The sequence below is a fragment of the Anser brachyrhynchus genome (genome assembly GCF_964034855.1).
Source record: "Anser brachyrhynchus genome assembly, chromosome: 16".
Classification (NCBI taxonomy): domain Eukaryota; kingdom Metazoa; phylum Chordata; class Aves; order Anseriformes; family Anatidae; genus Anser; species Anser brachyrhynchus.
The window spans coordinates 13,619,680-13,638,471 of NC_137734.1; the positions used below are offsets into that span (position 1 = coordinate 13,619,680).

The 18,792-nt window shown below is 43.2% G+C and overlaps 1 protein-coding gene across 35 annotated transcripts in view; it reads left to right on the top strand.

Moving 5' to 3' along the window:
- LOC308178992 (uncharacterized protein) overlaps positions 1-18,792 on the top strand; it is a 383,170-nt gene that overhangs the window by 217,782 nt on the left and 146,596 nt on the right. For 26 of the 35 annotated variants that reach the window (XM_080558356.1, XM_080558394.1, XM_080558355.1 and 23 more), the window contains one exon: positions 14,984-15,138. The exons of the other annotated variants lie outside the window; for them this stretch is intronic. The gene's annotated coding sequence lies outside the window, so the exon portion shown is untranslated. The remainder of the gene's footprint in view (positions 1-14,983; positions 15,139-18,792) is intronic. 35 annotated transcript variants of the gene reach the window in all.

Consider the following 18,792-nt stretch of genomic DNA (forward strand, 5'->3'; position numbering starts at 1 on the left):
GGCTAGAGACCCTCTGGAACTGGATTTGTAGAGTCTACTAGGCCGCTTCTCTCCAAATGGTGCCAGTATATATGGCAGTGCATCATTGGAAGAGGCATTTTCTGCGAATACCGAGTTAAAAAGAGATTAAAGTGCAATGGGTGGATGGCCATGAGGAGGAGACCTTCCCGGAGTCTGCCGTGTGGTCTTCCCAGGGTATGTAAAGCCACCAAGGGGTTAATCATCCCCCACTGCAGATGAAATGACAACAAGCTCTTGGCAGCTTTCCCCCTTCTTTATATAACACTTCCAAGCGCTGAAGCTTGTATCCTCCTAGTAATGCTTTTAATTTGTGCTCTGCTGGGGAGAGGCCAAGATTTAATCGAAATCATTAGAATGTCTTTGCTTGAAGTAGCTGAGGGCTTGTAGTGAGCTGGAGGAGGTTGCTTCAGAATAATTAAAAGAAATACAGAAGGTCATCGCTGGTGTCTGAGCTGTTCCAGACACCAGGTTCAAGGGGGAAAGGTTGAGTTTAATGACAACTCCTCTTAACTTAAGTAGGACGCTTCCACGGCCACATAGTTTTAATAATTAAACTTTGCCTTTTTCTCTTCCCACACACCTACCCAAGTGGACTTTGGATCTGGTTTCATGTTAGTGCAGTGAAAATGGGCTGAACCAAAGCCTGGGAGCTAGATTTCTCGGAGATCGGGGTTTGGGGGGTCTGCCGCCTGGATACAAATCTAAACGTTGTGGTTTACCTCTAGTCTCTAAAATGGGCTGAGTCCAAACGGGCCTGTAAGCATAATGTGGTTGTGTGTGTGTCTGAACAAGTGTGCAGGCTTGTTTACAGCTTCTGCCAAGCTCTGGTCCAGATTTTGTTATGTATTTATTTAAATGAGACCATGATAGATGCTGTGCCTATGTATGGATTATGGTCCTATATGGGCCTGAAAGGCAATGCCATGCTCTAGACGTGTGCACAGAAATAAAATGTGCAGGTAGTTTAGAGGCACGATGGATATGCTAATTGGGTAGCATAAATTAGTATAAGCATTTTTTTTTCCTGTGGATGTATCTTAAACAAAGTACTCAAAAGTTGGAAAATAATCAGTTTTGTATTTCTTGCCCTGTACAGTCCCAGTAGAGCATAGACAGGGATGGAGGAGACTGGCGAGCAACGAATTTTTGTGAGAAGCTGTCTTTCTTGAGCAACTTCTGCCTACATTTGAATACAGCCTCTTACAGCAGCGTAGGTTCAAATAATGAACTAATAGTGAGTGTTAAAGATTTAGGGAATTGGCTGTGAACTTCTGACCCTGGGAATATAAGGAGGTTTGCTTTTCAGGAGAATTAGTCTGGCTGGGCTAATGGGTGCCAATAAGGGCTGTAAGCAGTGTGTCAGGGACCAAATCTTTTAATTAACCGCTGAGTGAAAAGTAGTTTGGGAAATGCAATAAGTCAGATTCAGGTCAGATCAAGCAGAATAATATGTGGGCAATGATGAAATTAACATACTAGGAAATGCAAGCTGAAAATCTCCAAACTTTCCTTATTAGACTGATAGAAAATGGCATTTATTTTGATTGCTTCAAGAAAACATTGCACCTACTTCTACTGACTCGTTCTAGCAAGGCTTAGACCATCCTGGCCAATGCTGTCTGTAGAGGAAAAAGATTAAACTGGAGCTATACCATGGTCCAGCTCTAAAAAACACCTGTAAAAGACCTGTAGCACTGTCTGGCTCAGAAGCATTGACTCTGCTCTGACAGTCTTGTTCGAGGCTGTGTTGTCCACAAAGTTACAACAAGGGTTAAATTGGTGGTATGCTACTGTCTCTGCCTTCCTTGACAAATAGTGGTGTCTCGGAGTTTCAGAAAAATTCAGAGAGCAAAGAATCTACTTTTGTCTGTTGCTTGGCCATTAGTATTGTACCTTTTCAGGGAGCAGAGTGTGTTTTCGTCCTGTGCTTGTGTCACGCCTGCCCCAGTTGTGTCCTGCTCTGAGCAGTGAGTGACCATTAACACAGCATGGATTGTATTCAGTATTGTCCTTGTAGCTGTAAGGACCTCAATTTTAGTTATAATTCGTTAACAAAATTAGTGGGATCATAACTACATCTAGAGAATTGAAAAGGTAAACCAGTGCTGATCACTGTATCGTTATAGAGTAAGGTTTGAATTATTAATTTAGCTCTCCTCTAATAGGATTTTAATCCTATTCTGATTGTCTCTGCGCACATCAAAAAGTATAATTTTAAAGAAGGCCTGTGCCTTAAAGTGTGGTCCAGATGGCTTTGAAATTAATGGGGAAAACCTCAAACTGAGCTTAGTGGTCTTTGAATCAATTGGGTTTTTGTCATTTGCATCACACTAAAGCTTAAACGTGCTTTGAAAATTTTGATTGTGGGTCCCCAGTTTCCTAAGAATCATTATCAACAATAACAATGTGATATCTAGTCTACCAAATAACTTACTGAAACCTCTACTATTGTCTCAGCCGTTATTAACTACTCGAGTCAGTTACTAAACTGGAAGTCAGAAGTGCACTAACTTCAGTGTTACGTGCAATGCAGAGTGGTGAGGGATTGCAGAAGATGGGAAACAACTTCCCAACACCCTGTTGTACTTGCTTCTTGCTTTGTCACTGGCTTGATAGTTGCAGCAATTTTCTTCATTCGTAATTGTTGCAAGATGCAATTCTTGCCAAAACTGCAAGGGCTGTATTGGCATTCACTGACTTAAAATCAGTCCTGCTGTCAGCTGCGATGCATGTTTAATTGTTCTCTCCGTATGTTGTTGGGCTGGAACAGTTTCAAACAATCTACCAATCATGAGCAGGAAAAAAAAAATCATTAGAAAATCAATTTTTGCTTAATTGAAGATCCTTCTTCCAAATGGGAAGGAAGCAAGATTTATAACCTGAGATTCAGTGCCTGTATAATGATGGCACTTGAGCTTGTCAAGCTTTGCATTTGGTCGCTGTGGGACGAAGGGCGTTTGCTTCCTCCGCCTGCCCTGGGTGAACACAGCCTGGACCCTGGGGAGCAAAGGGCTGTGATGCGTACCAGCCACATTTACAGGGCAAGGGTGGGGGAAAAAAAGGCATTATATGGGAGGGAGCAAAGTAGCAGAAGGGAATTTCAGATGCACTGTTTATTTATACATTAGTTGTGAATGCTGTGAGAGGAAATTCCAATGACTGATTCGTGGAGGCATCACTTTGGCATCTGACAACCAATGCCAACATTGATTAAAATTTGATATCCAGGAGTCCCTTAGGCAGGTAATTCATGCTCTGCTCCCAGAACAAGGGTTCCCAGAGGTAAAGCTCTGGCTCTCTTCAAGGCGATGAGAGCTTTGCCACTGATTTTCACTAGTGTCACAATTTCACTTCAGCTATTTTAGAAACTTGTTGCCTACTTTTTTTCCTGTTGAAAATTTAGCAAATCTGCTGAACCATAATGTGTTTAAATGGCGGCAGACGAGGAAAGCATAGGAAAACGGAAAAATAGGACAGGAAAATCAGACTTTTTATGATTATACTCCCTTTACTCTTCCTGGCTTCACCTGCTGTGCTGAGCGTATGCAGTGCCGTTCTCGTTGAAATTCAAAATAAGTAGAAGAGGGAGTCACGGTGTAAATATCAAGCAGTAGCTAAAACTGAATTTACCAAAGTTCAATAAACATAAAAATGATGAATTTAGATGTCATGTAATTAACTCAGAATTACACGAGCAATAACCGAGTAATTACACCTTTAATAATGCATTAAACTTGTCAGGAATACTTAGTCATTCAACTAGAATTTAACAAGATAGCCTATAGCAAGTTACAGTAATTAGATATCGCTACTGAAAACATTGACAGTTCCTAATTGATACCTTTTTTTATAAAGTTAAATGACAAACATTTCATTTGAGTGGATTAAGGAATAATATTAGCTGTGTTTAAGACCATACTGCCTACTCTTATAAATTGCACGCAGGTCTTATAAATCGCAAGCAGCGAGAACACAACCCCGAGAAAAAAAGTGTGGATTAGCTGAAGCCATCAATCACACAAATTTGGTTCAGGTTCTCACTCCTGTGATTTGAATTGCAGCTGAAGAGTGTCTGCTCCCTGGCAGGTTTGTTAGCAGCAAAGGAGAAAAGGAGGTGGGAGAGAAACCTTTGAAACAGGTGAAGACAATAATGATTGTACCTGGAGTTTGCAGGACTTGAGAGCAAATAAGGTGCACTGCAGCCTTTGGAAGAGTACAGCAGTAAAAGTAAAGGAGCTCAGGAGTTTGTAAATTAGATATTAAGGCAGGACTTGGCCTTGATAACAACTAAATCAGATTGTTTACACAACAAGAGAAAGGCATTTTGCTTTCTTTTTTGAGAAAGAGGTAGAATAATGTTGGAACTATGTGTTTACTTGCTGTTTCTAAAGGGATAGAGATGTTCCTTCTGGTTTAGTGTTCTACATTTGAGCTTCACAAACATTTTTATTTGTATTTTTGTAACCGAATCAAAAACTACGTTTAGTCTAGGGAAAACTTGGGGAAAAAAAAAGTTTTTTAAAAAAACCCTTTTGGGTCAATCCCAAATTTATTTCTTCTGAAATCAAAATGTTCCATTTGATTTTGGTTTATTTGTTTTGAAACCTTTTAACACTTTTCTTATTTGCAACAACAATTTCCATATTTGGTCTAAATTCACAAATATTGTTTTACTAGACTTCAACCTTTTAGCAAATTTCTTGGGGCAGAAAGTATGCAATCCTATTCCGGGTATGTGCTGGAATCTCTGACGCTTAATAGAACCATCTGTGCTTTAAAGCAAGATGAAGGGAGACCAGCATTGACTGTATGAAACAGTTGAGATCAGCTGGAATGATCACATACATCTTTTGTCATTTTTTTCATCTGTATAATTTGCAAGGCTTATCAGGCTTCGTGCTGAGCTATGTCTGATTGTCAGTAAGACCTTTCTTGATTGCAACTTATATAAATATTCTGTGTCAAACTGTAGGATGCAACTCAAGGGTCCAAAGGGCTATAGCTTAGTCCACAGATACAAGGTCCCTGGCCTTTTTTGCTAGACTGATAATGAAATTAATGCCTAAAATGTAGGCTCCCAGCCACTAAGTAGTTAATCCCCCTGCACCTTTAATGCTGCTTCTCTGCTCTGATGCACGGTGGCTCTGCTGAGCCCTTCTCTCCAGATACATAAGATTATTCATGAAAATGAAACTACTGCATTTATGTTTACATGATTCTCAGCCAGTTGCATGGCAACTAGAATTGTCTTTACTTTTATGCATAATAAAACTCAATACATACCCTTTCAATAATTAATTGGTAATGAATGTAGAGGCTGTAGAACGCTGTACCTGATGTGTTTAGGCTTTATGCAATGGTTAAACTGGTAAGAGAGCCCTGCTTTTCTGTGTTAGGACATCTTTAACAGGAAATGTCACGCGCTGTTGGTAAAAATACCAGGCAGTAAACAAAAACCCTGGAGGAACTCCTTGCCCTCAACAGCATCAAGGCCAGCCAAGTGTGTGCATTTGCAGCATGCAGGACAGAAGCTGTATGTTGCAGAGCAGACCGCAAAAGGTACTGTGAGGTACACAGCAGCAGTTTTTTAATGCTCTTTAGACGTCTCTAATGCTTTTGATGCTCTCCCAGTGCTCCGAATCCCTCTTTGGACTGGCCTGGTTTGCCACTCCAGTATGCAGCTATTCTGCTCAAAACTTGTCAGCATCAGAACAGCAATGTTCAGTTTCAGCAAGGTTTGAAATACCTCTGCAGGTCTCACTCCTCTTATAGCTAATTATAAAATAAAGGGGTTCAGTTGTGTAAAGAGACTGAGTATTTGCAAACTTGGTAAATACTTTACCTCCTTCCTGCTTTTTGTTCTGGGTTGGTCCAAGAAAGAAGTTACCATCTTCAGACTTCCTCATTTGCCCACATCACTTTGATTGCCAAATCTGAACTGCCCATCAAACCTTTAGGCTTCTTTTGGTAGTGAATTGGGATTCCAAAAACTGCAGTGGCTGGGAGCGGCCACCATTTCCTCCTTACTGGAAATGCAAACTGGAGGTACTCTGAAGCCAAGAATCAGGGGAAGCAAATGTGTTTTCTGAATGGTTTTCATATTTATTTTAACACAAGATGGAGTAAGAGGTTTCTTAACTCTCTAAAAGTCTCCCTGTAATTCCCTTAACTAGAACTGGGTGCAAACAAATTCTCGTGTTTTACAAGCCCGTTTGGCCTTGCTGTTGTTAATGCTAGCTTTGCATGGATGTATGTTGGATGAAATTAGCCCATCACTCAGAAGTACGCTGCACTGCTTCTACTCTTGCCTTCGGTGAATCTGGAGCTTAAATATCTCTTTTGTTGCTGCTGCATATCTGCTTGTATTTACGCCTGTGATGAACGGGCGCACAGCGGTGTTTCCTCTGACCCCGTATGCAGTAGCAGCATGTTCAAGGTATTTTCTCAATGCTTCTTTACTGTCAACACTGGTGTAATAGATTATCAGTCATCTCGTTTTGTTTACAGATGAATACGTGTGTGTATTTATGTACATGTAAAGCACTGAAACACGATTGCTGCTATGGAGGCTGTGCCGTGGAACGTGGCTGTTGTTAGAAGTTACCTGGGACCAGGGGTTCTCAGCAGCTGGGCTGGGCGCTCACCCAGCCGTCCCCTGCCCGCGCTCCTTCAGGTGGGCGCACAGTTACCATGGCTGCAAGATGCAAGCACGGGAAGTCATATAAATGAAGGATACTATCGATTGCTTACTTTTGCACACACCATTACATGCACACGCTTTTGAAAATAAGGCTCGGGGCATAACTGGTTGCCAATGGAGCTTCACCTTGTTGGCTGCATACGTTTGTTTTCCCTTATATTGTACATCGTCAAGAGGTAGTCCTCCTGATCCTCAGAACCCTTCTTAGGGCTTTGAATTTCCTTCTAGATGTTTCTCTGTCTGGATTGCTCTTGTGGTACCTAAAACAGATGATGTGTCCAGCCTTTCAGATATGCTGGCTGTGCTCTGCTTTATCTCTCCCAAACAGGGAACTGGCTATTTCTCAGAACTCTTCCCGGGTTTGTTCCCAAAACCAAAAGTCTAGGTGTTTGCTGAAAGCCTGAGACAAGACATACGTGGAGGCAGATTTGTCAGAGCAGTTGATGGGTGTACTACTGAACAAGCTGCTGGGGAGAATCAGGTGAATTCCCCTGCTGAGATCCAGTGATGACACGGTGTATCGAGGACTGTCAGTCCTGATCCTAGGGATGGGCAGCCACCGCACCGTGGGTGCTTTTCTGGGCCGTCTGCTGGTGTGACCGACCTCGTGCTGCTGAGCACAGAGGAGGCACCTGTGTTCTCCCAAGCTGCCAACTAATGAAGTGACAATGGGGTGTGATAACTCACCAGCCAGTGCTGGATTATATAGAGTCACTGCAGCCCATTAACACTTCGTAAAAATCCTGTATGGCTTAGATTCACTGAACCTGAAAGGCATTAGAATAAAGACTGGAAAGCTGAAGCCCATATTAAGTCAAGAGTGTTCCTACGATAGCAAAACTTGAGGCTTTCAGGGGATATATATTTTTTTTGAGCCAGTTTGAGGCTGGGGGAAGCTGCATATTGCCTAAACAGTTTTTCCTGAGCGTGCCCAGCATGTTGTATATGGGGGTTTAGGTGAGGGCAGAGCCTCTGGGCTGCTGCACAAGTGTCCTGCTCATCTCCCCTAGTGTGGATGGGAGGATGGGCACGGTGATATATCACCTAAGTATTTTGTACTCACCTGCAGCAGGCTCAGGCCTCCTGAAGTCTCTGGGATGGCAGCCTGTCCTCACAGGACTTGATCCTGCGAAGGATCTGCACCTCTTTTGCATTTCCCCTAAATGTCCCACAGACTCTCCTTTGAGGGTCATTGATTTAGGGTGCAGTTTGTGAAGAGAGGCTGATCTGATGTGTTTGCTGTTGCTGGAAGGGGGAGTAGGTTCCCAGTGCGCTGACCCTTTGAGTTTCGGTGATACGTCTGGATTACTGTTATGAGTATGAGTTAACATAGTTGAGTTGGAAATAACCCTGCAGAAAGGGTTTGGTTTTAGTCCATACCAGTTAGCTGTATGGAATTCAGGGGTCAACAACAAGAAGAGAACAAGCCAAAGGGAGTAAGAGATAAATGGGAAAGAAGATGTCTTAATTAAGATGTTCCATCATTGCAATCATGAAAAAAGTACATGGAAGAGTTTCTCCAGAGCTACAGAAGTTAGTCCATAATTTTGTCATATATTAACTGTATTCTAGCTGCCGCATAAATTATCCTTTAGAGATGTGTACTGTATAATAACCGAGATAGATGGATACACCTTAACTATTATCTTTCCTAAATGGTGCAGGAGCACTGGAGCGGTGCATTACACCACAACTGCAAGCAATCACACTGTAGATGTTTAGTCTGGAAAGGTCCGAAGAATACATTTCTCATACCGTCTACTTGCCACAAAACACCTTCCAATGACTTATTTAAGACCTAATGGAAAAGACCAAAAGGCTATAATGCACTAGAGGAAGAGAGCAGAAGAAATCAAAGTCATCAGCAGTGTCCTAAGGTTTGGGAACAGCAGGTGATTTGCTGAAACTCCCAGCTAATTCTGAGATGAATGTCACTGTAGGCCCTGGTGTGCCCTTCCTCACGTCCTGTTTCTAGCTACAGCCATCTTGAATGGGGAAAGCAATAAAAATCCTCAGAGTCTATTTGTACATAGAAAGAGGGGAAGAGAGGTCTTTGTCGTCCTTGCAACAAATTAGAGGAAGCCCTGAAATATGGGATTAGCACGATGCAAGCACGAGGTGGACATACTGTGAAAGGGTTTGAAATAACATTACGTCCCTATTCAGAGTATTAACAATCTGTGACAGGAAGGGGGAAAACGAAGTTAAGATGACCTAGCTGTTTTATAACCGTCTAAATACACAGTCTGTACAGATATCTGTGTTTCAGATAGCAATGGGAGTTTACAGTGTCCACCAAAACCTAAATTTCAGTCTTTGTCTTCTTAAAGCCCTGACTCAGCACATTGCTTCAGCATCATTTTGCTTTCAATTACATTATGCACAAACTGGCTTAAATGCTGTGGACTCTCCAGTCTGATTCCAAGTGAGATAGAAAATGGCAAACTTCAGAACGTGGAACCAATAGGTGCACTAATCCCCCGATGTCCTTGGTGCCAAGATGTAGTCCAAGTCTGGCCCATGTGCAAAAGATCCTCTTCCCCTTTATAGTTCATTTAATCTAGGGTGTTTTTGATAGAAACCAGCAAAATACCCTGGAATTACCTAACGTGCTCCAAGTGATTGTCCGATGGTTTGTGCAGCGTTCCCATGCAGAGGTTATATAAAAATGTTCTGTTGCCATGTGAACTGGGGCTTTGTTTTGGTGGAGCATCAATACCCAGGAGGGGAGAGAGGGCTGGGGGGAGGGAAGAAAAGACAAGGCACTGGCACAGTGCCAACCTCTGGAGTTTTTTTTGCGATGATAAATGGTTCACAAGGAGTCAGCATGACCCGCCAAGTAAACCCAAATGCTCTCAAAGAGCCGTGGGCTTCAGATACTGCTGACAGACAAGTACTCCTTATCAGCTTTTTTGTTTAAACATACATGCAGAGCGTGCACACGTAGGATATCTGCTATAGCAAGAGATGAGGCATGCCAGCAAAGTGCACGGTACTAGTAGATAATGTCCACCCAGATGTCCATGTCTGGTTTTTTTTTTTTTCCTTTGACTTCTATAGAAACTTTCCGTTCCGCTGGAAGCCTAGATGACAGCAGATACCCTTTGCTGTTGCTTGCATTAGATGCATTGTGGAGCACAGTGAAAGCCTCGTTGGTTTCTAAAAAGAGGAATTCGTGTTCTAAAATGTTGACTGGGATATAGGGCCGTGGTCCTGTTGTAGCTGGTTCAGCGGTAGAGCTTCTCTGTTTGATTTTTGTTTCGTCATGCCTTTTGTTTTTCATTGTATTTGATTCAGGTGAAAGGCTTGGGAATTACAGCCTCAACGTTTTCTTTTCTCCTTCCTCTAGAACGTGTCAATCTTATTCTGATAGGCAGGTCTGGATGTGAGCTTGATGGTGATTTGGGGAATGCTTGTATACCGCTAGAAATCCTGATGGATTTTATGAGAATCTATCTATAATTCTTCCCTTGTGGTGTTTCAAGCAGCCATTTGCTAATGCAGACTGTAATATGACTTAATTTTGCAGGAAACAACTGCAGGACAATCAAAGATATAAGTAACGTGGAATAAGTGTTTGTGACAGAACAGACTAAGGGAATTGACCAAGCTGAGGCAAAATGGTTTTCTACACTTACCCTCAGAGGGTAGTTTTGAAGCACTCGTAAATCTTTAGTTGAGAATTCATGTGTAAGAAGACAGATCATAAAGATTCTGTTTGTAACTGAGGGGGAACCATTCAAGCCCTCTAAACCTAAACAAAATAGAAGAAAAATAAACAAAATAACCCCCCCCCCCCAAAAAAAAAAAAAAAGGGAAGATAGATTGAGAAATTAAAGATGTAAACAAGTGAGAAAAAATAAGGGGATTGAATCGAGAGCTTTTCAATCTCTAGGTGAGTTGAATCATCTCTCATACTGTGTATAAGCAGAGGTGAGAGGGGGGGACAACAACAAGGGCAGTATGAAGTATAAGTAGTCACCAGTCATTGGAGAATAAAAAGCATTTTCTAGTCACTAATAATATAATTCTAGTTACTTTGACCAGGGTGGACTAAATAGGTGCCTTGGTGAATAGGTGAGTTAAATGACTGACAAGTCAGGAAGGGTAAAGGTAGAGGTTGGGGTTGGCAGCAAGACTGGTGGCGAGTGGGACAAACTTCTTGTTGGAGTAAGGGGAGCAGAAGACACATGTGAGAGGTGCTGTGCTGTGTAGCCCTGAGGTGGCCCCGAGCGAGCTGGCGAATCTGCGCAGTGCATTTGGGAAGAAATACTGACGTGGGCTGCAGGAGCCGTGTAGCTCCGTTAGCTTTGTGCCTGAGACGAACATCTCACTGCGCTGGCGCGGCTGATTAGCACCACGCTGGTCGAGCTGTTCTCTTTCTGCACTTGAATTAGCTTCACCCGTGCTAGTGCAAGGTTTTCTGTGCTGTGCTTTGCTGTAAGGTGATGATGAGCCCTGAGACGCTGCCATGAACTTATTTGATCAAGCTGAATCCTCTGTCGCTCCTCTGATGCACGTGGAGTTAGTGGAACAAAATGTCGTGGCAAGCAGAATGCAGACACGAGAGTTAAGACTTGCAGCCCACACCTGGCTTTCAACTTGACTGACTTTGTTGTGACACTTTCTTTATCACTTTGTGCATCTGTAAAATGAGGAGAAGTGGCAGGAGGTATCACCTTTCTGTTACGATCGGAGAGAAATGGGAATCAGATGTTGAAATGGAGAGGCTAGGAGATATTTGACAGAAGCATGTGAGGCTTCCAGAGATAAGGGGTTGGATTAGCTGATGGGGTAACTAATTCCTCCCTCCCTAATTTGTTTTTGTTGCCTTCAGTCCAAAGACCCAACATTGGCTGTACGTATTTGGTTTTGTGAGTGGGACTTACCAGGTGGACAGAAAATCAAATCGGTGCCAAGAACCAGCCTGAAGGCAGGCACATCCTAAAGCGAGGTTTTGAAGAAAGGGATCTGAGAATCCCTGTGGCACAGCTTCCCTGTCCTGCTGCTCTTGATGTACTGTGGACTTGTTTCACCCACTTTCCATGAGACCAAAGGAATAAAATATTGTTCTGTCAAAACTGTAAGCGCCTCTGGGCAGCAGATGAGGAGAGTTTCGGAGTTCTCTTCTATCTTTTATTGTTTTGCATTTTTTTTTTCCTTTTTCCATCCTGCGTTTGGACTTTAAGAAATTGTTGTGGGGGGGAAGTGGGAAGGGTGGGGGGAAGGCAAACAAAAGTTGACTTTTGTTAAATGACTGAGACTTGGCAGTTGTGTGGAGGTCACAGTGCTCAGTCAGTGTCAGCCTCCATTCCCCAGAGTTGTATCCTGTAATGTATTTATTTATCATTACAGACGGCCAAAAATTTTTTTCCCTTTCAGTTTGTTCTGTCCAAGGCCGCAGGGTTCCGACAGAGATCAACAGCGTTCCCGCAGTGATGAAGCAGCTCGTCAAAAGCTGAATTAGATGTTAAATCTTTCTGAAGTGGGGAGGAGGTGGAAGGAGGGGAATCACATTGTGCTAAGAATTTATCATGTGTTGTTTCCTGTGAGATAATGTATAGGAGAAGATTTGTTATGGTGCAAGTTTCAAACTGCTGTTTCAGGGCTACAGTGTCTGCCAAGCTTATGATGTATTTGATCTTTTTTGAAAGTCCTTCTTTCCCTTTTCTACCTTTTGTTAAGCAGTATGTCTTCGAGGTAGGTAAACACTTGAAATACTCCATCTACTGAAACATGTTCAGGTAAGCACCAAAAATTGCATGGATAAGAGGAATAACCAGAAATCTGATAGATTAGACTGTGACATTCAGTGGGGCTCCAGTTCCCAGACAGAGGGCAAGATGCTCAAATTTTCTCTTAGCTTTGCAATTGGATATGTTAGACAAATTTTGCAGGCACACCATTTTTTAGAAGCGATTATAAATTTTGGTACAGACCTGGAATGAAATTAGGCCTTACTTTTCAAAGGTGCTGCATACTCCCAGCATTTCTTAAAGCCAAAGAGAGCAACAGCTTGATAGTACTTTTGATAATATTTACTGAGGCATTTTGCATCAGTCATCGCCCTTTACAGAGCAGGTCACTGTCTCAAGCTTGCCCACTTGTGACATAGTAGAAATGCTCTTCGTGTTTTTTGTTCTTTCACCACACTCCTTTTTTCCTCAGGAGGAAACGTAGATGAGTCTCCCATTCATTTATGCTTTCTGATATAATTGCATTTGCTACCTTCAGTTACTGAACAGAGCTCATGGGCAACTCATGTACCTTCTTCATGGACTATAAAATGCGCTCCTTTTCAATGTAAGGCGAGATGTGGGAAAAGTGTCAGAATGATTTTCGCTCTCGTTCCCTGAATAAATATGCTGGTGTAAGAATCTTTTGGGTAAAATAGTTTTACTCCAATTCTTCAATAAAATGTCAAGTGCAGTGATAGATGAACTGGCAGTCCTGAAGTTTACTCAACGTTGTTTTGTTCTCACTATCTAGGTCAAGATATTTCTGGCTTGCTTGGAATGGACAAAACTTCCACAGATCTTAAATAACACTGTTAATATTATAAGTGGTTTGGTTATCAGGCAGGAAGGAAGTTTATTGATCAGCAGGATAAGCACTGTGTGCATATGAGCCATCTTTTCCTGCCTAGCTGTAATGAATCTGAGGGCCCAGAAGTGTGTGCAGCAAGTCCCCTCTGCTGAGGGGCGGGAAGGAAGCAGGGCTGCCGGGGCTCGTGACATACTTGTCTCTCTGCCTCACCTACTTGCGTGGTGGTCTTTACACTCGAGGCACCTGAATAACGTTTAATACAACTTTTACTTAAAGTAATCCTGGAAGTAAGTGCTCCTGCATACTTTGCAGATGAAGGAGTGAGGCTTATAGGGGAGCTCTACATGCTTGAGTGAAGTCAGTCCCTGACTCTGGACTTGAACCCAATCTGCTTCTTCCTAAGTGTCAGCTTGGCTCCTGGCATGAGCCAACGTGCTTGTCAGGTGGTGGTTCCCAGCTTAGTGTCCCTACAGGGAAAGGACATGATTGGTTCAAGCCAGTAAACTCGAAAATCATGAGCAGATACCAAATGTGTCATGGATGAGAGATGACTTCGGCACTTAAGCTCCTACCTTCATCCAGTGTTTGGAGCCTCTATCAACTAGCCAGGTTGCCTAATCAGAGCACAAGAAACTTAGACCTCAAATCTTGTCTCTTCCAGAAAAAGATGTTCTGACTTTTCTAGGTCATCCTAAATGGAGTTTTTTTTCCTATCCTTCCTGCAAGAGGTTTGCCATGTTGCAAAGAAATCCAAGGTAACCCGCCTTTGCTCAAGCAGAGAGGTACATAACTTACGGTGTCTTCCTTAAGAATTGCTTATACTTTTCATTTTAAACTACAGAGAAACAGCTCCTAAAACAGTAGTAGAAATCCCTGAATGAGCATCGTAGTCATGAGATGAAAGATAAAGTCAAGGTATTTCCTCTCTGTCCATTCATTCAATAAAACTTGAAGTCTTTCTGTGAATTATCAAGGCTTTAACAAAGAGGAGTGGGAAGCACCCCCAAGAACAGTGGGTAGCCAGGTAATTACAGTACCCTTCTGGGGTATGACAGATGTTTATTTGAGACCCTCTGGTTGAGCAGTGGAGCTGCTGCCAGAGTGCAGGAACTGCCGAGTAATTCAGTGAAGCAGCAGTGGCATCTGCGTGGGGTGGTTTGGCCTGCGAGGAGGCCTGGTCAGCCTGCTCTGGGAGCAGCATGCCCGGCCTAGGTGTGCTCGGCACTCACCCATGGGTCCCTCAGGGGAGCTGGGAAGAGGAAAGGCTGGTCTGTGGATGACAGCAGGGCTAGGTGTGACCCTGGTGTGCAGCCCAGCTTGAGCGGTGACGTGTGCAGGTGCCAAAGTGCGTAGGGAGCGCTACTGCTGGAAACAAAGATGTTAAAAGTGGTTGGGATTAAGCACATCAACTCTTTCAGTGCAGGCGCCTGAGGGGCAAGTTGCACAAGGTGGCTGAGCTGATCTAACAGTTCGCTCCTGCCAAGCAGAGGGAAGTCTCTCCTCACCGCCCAGCTCTTGGCTGAACCAGTTCCTCACAGCGGCTGCAGCGGTGGTGAGCTATCGGATCAGGCATCTCACGGGACTTCATCCTGTCAGGTGCTTGCCGAAGTTCACAATGAAGCAGAAAATTGAATCCTTGCATCTGGGGCACTGTGCTAGCACCTTCTTTATCAAGCAGCTTTATTTATCTCATGTTCCCGCTTACTTTTTCTGAAGAATCTGGAAGAAAGGAGAAGAGCGGCCATTATGAGAGAGAACACGCTCCAGGTTGGCAAGATTTGCTTGTGCTCTGTGACCACATTGCCTCTTCCTGGCAGAATGGACGTGCTGGCGGTATTCCCTAACGTTCTTGAGCTCTTGTGTTGAGTCTGGTAAGTGTGTATAAATGTAAGAATGAACATGGTACAACAAATAACATTTCAGTTTTAAATTTTTTATAGAAGGCCTGTGTTTCAGGCTGGAAAAATGCCTCTGCAATCCACTTAGCTGGGAGTGTGGCTGAATTGCTTTTCCTGGTTCTTTATTTGCTCCATATTCCTTGATGTTGTATCAAGTCTTCCAGCCTGTGTTTCAGGGAGGACCTTATCCTCACTCTGACGCTGCAGGTCACATAGCAAAGCCCCCTGGTAAGGCGGTGTATCTGTCACAATCATACGCTTCCAGTTCACAGAAAAGAAATCCAATACGAAAGTGACATGATAAAAAATAAGCTGTGTTAAACAAAGATATTTTCTGTGTATCACACCAAAACATGGTGTATTTCATAACATGGCAGAGCACACTTCATCAGAATCCTAGGGAAGAAGCAAACCTGCTAAAAGAATAACATTTTGGTGCCAGGGAAGTTATGCATGTAATAGATCTCTGCTGTATTTTGCAGAGATTTGCAGCTACATTCATCCTTCGCTAAAATGTAATGGCAACATGTTGTAGGAGCCAGTTCTCCTTAGGGCTTCATATTGCAACAAAGGAGCTATAAATGATGTTATTGAAGTGGTAGGTTTCAGAAGGCAACTGGGATTTAATTTCAATTGAGAGGTGCTTTTGATTAATCAGCCTCCTTAAAAGCAGAGCTGTCCAGGAAAAAATAACCTGCACAGGTTGCTTTTTAGACCCTTGAAGGGGAGGACGTGTGTGCTGTTGCCTGGTTGCGAGAGGTCCCACTCTTTATCCAGATCCTCTCTGGCTAGAGCAGGAACTCGAGGAGAGTTCATTTTCCTGTGTGCAGGCTCCCTGCCCATTGCAGCGTGTCTGGCAGCTGCCGACGCGACGCGTGCCTCGCTGAGAGGCAGGGCAGATGGATGGGGTGGGGATTGCTGGGCTTTGCTCAGCCTGTCCTCCACTGGCAATTCTTGCCCGAGAGAAACCTCAGCATGTTTTTTTGTTTGTTTGTTTGTTTTTTTTTTTTAAATTGGGACCCTTTTCTTGAGTGAAAGAAATGAGCATGGTGTTTCATGATAGGAGCACAAGAGTATTTGCATAGAGGGTTTGGAAAATAAAATGTACGGTGTGTCAAAGAGTGGACAACCCCTTGTATCCTTTATGGGCACTTCATTTCTGCAACATTCAAAAGAGCAAAGAGCTGATCCTTCTGGTACTTTTGTGTGTACTTCGGAAGGGATCTTCCTATAGCAGCTTTGGGTTTATCTCTGGGAGCCCAAACTGTAATTACAGGTCTAGTGTATTCTGTATGAGGAAAAAAGCCAGTTTTGTAAAGATATGCTTCTGTTTTCTGCCCTTGTCTCCCCACATTTATCTATCCGCACTTCGAGAGCAGAGTGAAAGGGCAGCAGCTGGCTGCGTGGGACAGTGAATGGTGCCCTTGGCTGGCACCAGAAGGGACAGTGCCAGCAGGAGGAGGACAGAAGTTGGTCTGCAGAGCCTTATCAAATGCTTGGGATAGAAAATCCTAATAGGGATTTGTTTGTTTCATTTTATGCTTTGAAGTCCATGCTTCTTTCTCCTCCATCTCCCATTTTTGGACTTGTAAAACAACTATTTTCTGACCGTGGCAGGAGGAACTGGTTGGATTCAAACGCTCTGTAACGTGCAAGAGTGGGAATACTCCCTGGGACTTGGGACGTCCAGGGCGCATGTGCTGCGTGTGGAGGGGAACATCAGGGAGTGGTGGGACATACGGAATGGTTTGCAGAGTCTCGTCCATGTGCGTGGAGTGATGAGTGGAAGTTTTCACCATCAGCACTTAACACTGGTGCTCCAGGACCTGTGCTGCGTCTGTGGGCTTGAGGGGGAGGCTAAAATAGATTCTTGGCATAAGGTCTTGGATCTTGGATCCTCTTTGCTTAATAGAGTGCTCTGTTTCCCTAGTGATACCCCTGCAGCTGCAAGCCACAGAGGCATCTTGGCTGAAGTCCTCTCGGTTTGCAGGAGAGAATACAGGATAGATCTCCTCAGCAGGAGTATGACTGAATGCTCTCTTTCCCTCCAGCCTGGGAGAGTCCAATTCTGCTGACCTGAGGGACACATCTCTTCATGTTCCAGGCTCTGGAGAAGAGTGAAATAGTGTGTGCAAAAGTTTTCAGTTTACATAGAAAGATTTGAGGTATCTGGCCAGAGTCTTTTTTGTGCCTTCTCTGGCTTTTGGAAGTTGCTGAGTTTATTTTTGTCTGTGAGTTGGCCTGTTTTTTTAATATATGGCAGAGGTGGCTAGAGTCCTGGATAGGCACTTTTTTATATTTCTTATAAACCTAAACAAATACATTAAATAAAGGTCCTTTCACCTCTAGGTTGGTGGTTCAAATCCAGTCGTGCTTGGGAACAGAACTGTTCAAGCAGTAAAAATAAAACATCTCCTGATTTATGAATAGAAGTGTCAAGTTTTGACTTGTTCTGATTACTGGCATCACGTTATTTGTGAACATTCGGACAACTGCCAGAAATTCATGAAACACGTTTGTGAATCCCAGAAGTTTCATAAACTTCAGCCTGAGTGATTATTTGCTTTCTGGTGAATAAGTGGGCTCACTAAAGCGGTGAAAAAAGAACAGCTAAGTAATACTCAGGCCCCATAATAATAATAATGAGATGCAAAGGCGCTGTTTCTGTTACAATGAGAAGGATGGCGTTTCTGCTCCAGTTTACATCAGTGCAGTGCCATCTGCTCCAAGGAACTGTTGTTACTGGTTTGAGGAAACCCAAGGAAGAAGGATTTGATTCTCAGATCACACATTGTTTGCTGGGCCAGCAGTTGGAAATTTTGTTGTTGTTTTTGTTTGCTTGGAAATTGAATTGCCCTACTGGAGAAAGCATAAATGCGATGCTAACGCTAGGTAGTATTTGTAGGGTATGGCAGGTGGGGAAAAAGCAGGGCTGTGGATCAGAGCTCTGTGCAGGACAGAACAGAGGACTGCTTCGTGACACGGGAGCAGATCATCAGCCCTTTTTTCAGAAGATGACTCCCACTGAATTTGCTCTAGCTTTGAAAGAGTAACTCTGCCTTAAAAAGCATGGTGATCTGGCAAATCCATATGGATTTCACCCCAGGAGTAGCGATACCACAGTTAGAGGCAGAGAGCTAAATTCAAGGCATAACTATGCTAAGATAGCTCTCTCCTTATCAGACCATGCCTTACACCTATTTTTTTGAGCATTCAGAAGTTTCTGTGAATGCCAGGTGTGTGGGAAAATTGACTAAAAGCAACAGCAGTATATGGCCTACAGTATTTCAGAGGTACTTTGGGACTGTAAATGACATTTTAAGCACTTCTTACGTCCTTTTTCTTCTTCTATGCGAGTCTTTATGTTCTCTTACTGCTTGCTCTCCATCTGCAGAAAGTAAAATTAAGATTTTTATTTTTATTTATTTATTTTTTTTTGTATAGTTGCTTTGTCCCAACACACAGTGCTTGCACAGGGACATTACAGCAAGGATCCCCTCTGCTGCCACTTTGCGCAAGTGTGACTTTAGGACATTACTTGTAATTTCTATTGGTGTTATAAATAATAGATCAGGTCCACAAATTATTTGCTAAAGGTTCCAACAGATGCGGTGTAATTAACAGACT